Here is a 5,619-nt window from a genome sequence, read left to right as displayed (position 1 = left end):
GTAGAAAACGAAGCGTTTGAGAGAGGCGGGGCATAGAGGACCTACAATAATGTACAGTATTTGAAAAATAATGTGTTTTTTGAACATTAAAGCATGTCAACATATTCTGTTACACCAAATACACAAAATAATGATCTTTAAAAAAGCATCATATGACCCCTTTAAAATATGTTTTTCTAAATTGTAAATAATACAGATTATTGGGGATTTCACAACAAAATACTACTTCTTTCTACTTCAAAACTTCACATTTGACAGGATGTGTTAAATTGGAAATAAAAACTGGTGTAGAAACAGTTTTGTTTCAGAAATGGCTAGTAATTAATACAAATAATTACAAAGAATCAACAAATAATGCATTGACTTAAACATAAATATTTAAGTAGAAGACTGAAATTGTATTTTCTTGTAAATGTAGTAATGTTATTGTTAATGTATTGTCAATTTTATATTGTTTGTTTTTAAATGTCTATATAGTTAGTTATTTTAGTACATCAAGTTAAACTAAATAAAAATGAGAAATGTTTCTTATCTGAAATAAAATATGCTGAAGTTTTTCATTTTATTTTATTTTAATGAATTATGTTAATTAAGTATTTTTTATGGGTTTAGCTTTAGTTTTGATGAACTATAATAAATTGACTCCAATTTTATTACTTTGTTTATTTATTTATATCAGTGTAGGTAAAAATTTGACAAGAAAATACTATTTCTTTCTACTTCAAAATTTCAATGCGCTGATTAAAATGTGAAATTTCAAAAGCACTAGAAATAGTATTTTCTTGTACTCCAATAATCTTTACTTTAATTACAACCTTGAAAAATCATTTTTACCATGTTGTTTCTTTGTAATTATTAGTGAAACTGACTAGCAATTTTCTCTTATGGCATCACTAAAACTTTACCATGTTCTGTGAGGCTGTGAAACCCTTTCTGAATGCTTTACTTTTAAGAGAGTTCACTTTCAGAACAATGTTGTTGGTTTTGGGAGGATCCAGATCTGAGGCCTCCACCGCATCTCAACATCCAGAGAAGACTTCACTCCATCCTGGAGGCTCTGCTTGCTGTTTGTTAGATAAGCGGGGTCGTTCTTCTGCAGGACGTTAGGCTCTTATCACTAACTAAACTGTTGGCTGGAAATGATATGAGCTCATGTGGACTCGCCCTGAGAGACCGGCAGGTCAGACCACACTGACCGCATTATCATCCAGATATTTATCATGTGTGTCAACATCTGCGCACAACAAAACACATTATTATATTAATAGTGTTTCTGGGATGTAACGATAGGGCATCCTGAACTTTATTTTTCTGACCTCACTGGCAGATATTTGTTCTTGTTTTATGGAAAAAGTCACTTAATTTTGATACATTTGTCAGAATGTTTGCTTCTCAAGTCTTGATTCAAGGAGTTTTAGATTTTACTGAAAAACAAGACAAAAATACTTTTGAAAATGCAGTGTAAGATATGGAAAATTATTCATAAAAAAAAAAAACGATAGGGCATCCTGAACTTTATTTTTCTGACCTCACTGGCAGATATTTGTTCTTGTTTTATGGAAAAAGTCACTTAATTTTGATACATTTGTCAGAATGTTTGCTTCTCAAGTCTTGATTCAAGGAGTTTTAGATTTTACTGAAAAACAAGACAAAAATACTTTTGAAAATGCAGTGTAAGATATGGAAAATTATTCATAAAAAAAAAAAAAAAAGGAAACATAACAGATGGTCAGTGATTCTAGCAAATTAAACATTAGGCTAATGATGAATTTGTATTTCCCATAATTTACAAATATAAATATGTAAACAAAATTCTAATAGTAACAGGGTTGAAGTTTGAGCATGTTTTTCCTAAATGATAAAAAAAGAAAGAAAAAAAAAGAAAATGGATTAATATTATTCACTTGTTTTCCCATCATGCTGTATAAAGGTTTCAAATGATTGTATTTCTTTGATGTCACAATTTTAAAAACGTTACATGATAATATTATAGCTTTTATAGTTTTCATTTTCATTAAGGTTTATTAAAGTTTTAGTGGTTTTTGACAAGGTTTTTTTATTTTTATATCTAGTGTTCATCATTTTTATTTGAGTTTTAGTACGTTAAACTAAATAAAATTAGCAAATGTTTCCTTCACAACTGAAAGCTGTGATAAAATAAGCTTTGTTTTTTTTAATATTTTATTTTATTTCAGTTAGCATTTCTTTTATTTAAAGTAACAACAATGTTTGTATCGTGCAAACAATAATGAGTGCCGAAAGCGTTTGTGCTTCCAGCTTGACCTCCTCATTACACCTGCAGTGTGTTTAACAGAGATTCACATGAGAATAAAAGCTCTGGAGATATAGATCGAGTGCTTTAGTTACTTCAGTCACTAATAAACATTGAGTCGAACCAGCAAACTTCCCTTCTGTCTGATCATTGGCAGCTATAATGTGTGGCTGGTCTGTTATAGTCAAGTGTAAGGCCATTTCTTTACAGTAACTGAGAGCAGAGCAGCTCATCTGCTGGAGACGGTAAATATTATAGAGAGTCTGTATGATTTGTACGGTGGTGTTCAGGTCTTTGGCAAGAGCCTGTGACTTCAGTAAAGCTGCTCATTAGTAAACATTAACTACTGAAGCACTTTCTGTTCTGAACTGCATCTCAGTGTGAACGGGACTTTGAAATATGAAGGTAATGATAATAAAAAAAAAAAAGAAGAGATATTATTCTAGTCGGAATTGTTTCAAAACAAGTTTATATATATATATAATACTGCAAAAAATGATTTGCTTACTTATTTTATCCTGTTTTTCAGTACAAGATATACATTTACTGGAGTTGCAAAATGACTTGAGATACTAAGTCTTGTTTTCCAAATTAAAAAAAAAAAGTTGTTAATTTTTGCTTACATCAAGATAAAACATCTGCCCTAAAAAAACACCTGAAGGACTCCAAGATGGTGAGAAATAAGATTCTCTGGTCTGATGAGACCAAGATAGAACTTTTTGGCCTTAATTCTAAGCGGTATGTGTGGAGAAAACCAGGCACCTGTCCAATACAGTCCCAACAGTGAAGCATGGTGGTGGCAGCATCATGCTGTGGGGGTGTTTTTCAGCTGCAGGGACAGGACGACTGGTTGCAATCGAGGGAAAGATGAATGCGGCCAAGTACAGGGATATCCTGGACTAAAACCTTCTCCAGAGTGCTCAGGACCTCAGACTGGAACTAAGGTTTACCTTCCAACAAGACAATGACCCTAAGCACACAGCTAAAATAACGAAGGAGTGGCTTCACAACAACTCTGTGACTGTTCTTGAATGGCCCAGCCAGAGCCCTGACTTAAACCCAGTTGAGCATCTCTGGAGAGACCTAAAAATGGCTGTCCACCAACGTTTACCATCCAACCTGACAGAACTGGAGAGGATCTGCAAGGAGGAATGGCAGAGGATCCCCAATTCCAGGTGTGAAAAACTTGTTGCATCTTTTCCAAAAAGACTCATGGCTGTATTAGATCAAAAGGGTGCTTCTACTAAATACTGAGCAGAGGGTCTGAATACTTAGGACCATGTTATATTTCAGTTTTTCTTTTTTAATAAATTTGCAAAAATGTCAACAATTCTGTGTTTTTCTGTCAATATGGGGTGCTGTGTGTACATTAATGAGGGAAAAAAATTACCTTAAATGATTTTAGCAAATGGCTGCAATATAACAAAGAGTGAAAAATTTAAGGGGGTCTGAATACTTTCCGTACCCACTGTATATATAATACTGCAAAAAATGATTTGCTTACTTATTTTAATCCTGTTTTTCAGTACAAGATATACATTTACTGGAGTTGCAAAATGACTTGAGATACTAAGTCTTGTTTTCCAAATTAAAAAAAAAAAGTTGTTAATTTTTGCTTACATCAAGATAAAACATCTGCCAGTGGTATAAGAAAAATCATATTAATTCAAAGGGAAAACAATATTATTTTTCTTGCCTCCCGGCAATTTTTTTAAAACATTTTTTGAAAAACAAAAAACTCCCTTAATTTTGATTCATTTAGACTTACAGGACTTAAGACTTTTTCCCCTTCTATGTAAAGCGCTTTGAGTGCCCAGAAAAGTGCTATATAAATGTAAGGAATTATTATTATTATTATTTTGCTTCTCCAGTAAATGTATCTTGATTTAAGAATGTTTAGATATTTTTACTGGAAAACAAGACAAAAATGCTAAGTGAGATTTTTGCAGTGTAGCACATTTAAATACACATAACAATACAGCTCGTGGTATATAGATCATAAATAAATAAATAAATACTGCAATTAAAAGTTTTAGGGTCAGTAAGTTTTTTTTTTTAAAGAAATTAATGCTTTTATTCATCAAGAATACATTAAATTGCTCAAATAAATGCTATTCATCAAAGAATCCTGAAAAAGAAAATGTATCACAGTTTTCAGAAAAATATGAAGCAGCACAACTGTTTTCAACATTGATAATAATCAGAAATGTTTCTTGAGCAGCAAATCAGCATATTAGAATGATTTCTGAAGATCATGTGACACTGAAGACTGGAGTAATGATGCTGAAAATACAGCTTTGATCGCAGGAATAAATTACAGTTGAACAGATATTCACATAGAAACAGTTATTTTAAATTGTAATAACATTTCATAATTTTTCACTGTATTTTTGATCAAATAAATGCAGCCCTGGTGAACAGAAGAGACTTCTTTCAAAAACATAAAATCTTACCAACCCCAAACCTTAGTGGTGTGTGTATAGAGCTTAAAGACAAAGACTAAAATCTACAAAAGTGTTATTGTGATTAAACCGAAAGCATGTGTGCATTATATCTCATTGCTACGGTTGAATGGTGTTGTGTTGTTGATGCTCATCACTTCATGTAAACGGCCTGTTCCACCTCCACTGGCGGAGCTCCAGCGTGTGAGTCAGTGAATGCTGGAAACGCTTCATTCACACCCCTGCAGAGGAGCAATCTGGGATCTCAGACCCTTCTCTACCTGTTCAGCCGTCTAACAGCATCTCAAACTCACCGGAACAATGAGGCGTTCCTTATATCTCACTGTATCAGCGACAGAAGCCTTGGTAAACAGATGGAATGAGCAGGAATGGAAACATGGCTGGAATGTAGAGTGGCCGCTCTTTCTTTAGACCTACGAGTTCCTGAAATAACGTTAAGAAAGAGCAGGGTGTGCTCAGTGTTGACTTCATGTGTATGTCATGAGCAGGGAGGAGCCGCCGTTTGTTTTATCTGAGTATATTTGTTGTTGCTATGCTACAGTTTCTACGTCACATTTATGTAAGGAACAGTAAAGAAAACGTTTCACTTTAACGTCATCCACCAAAAATACATCCAAAATCTTTCAGAAAATAATAACATAAAAGTTTAGGTCATGTTTTGTAAAAATTAATCTGAAAAGGATAGGTTACCCGAAATGATCATTCTGTCATCATTTATTTAATCTCGTGTTGTTCAAACCTGTATGACTTTCTTTCTGCTCTGGAACCATAAAAGAAAATATTTGGTAACCAAATAGTTTCGGTGTCAACAAAACAGAAACATTTCTCAAAATACCTCCTTTTGTGTTTCCCAGAAGAAAGAAAGTCATACTGCAAAAAAAAAAA

Source organism: Sinocyclocheilus rhinocerous, unplaced genomic scaffold, assembly GCF_001515625.1.
Source record: "Sinocyclocheilus rhinocerous isolate Xijiao unplaced genomic scaffold, SAMN03320098_v1.1 scaffold792, whole genome shotgun sequence".
Taxonomy (NCBI): domain Eukaryota; kingdom Metazoa; phylum Chordata; class Actinopteri; order Cypriniformes; family Cyprinidae; genus Sinocyclocheilus; species Sinocyclocheilus rhinocerous.
Note: the sequence above shows the minus strand (reverse complement) of the source record.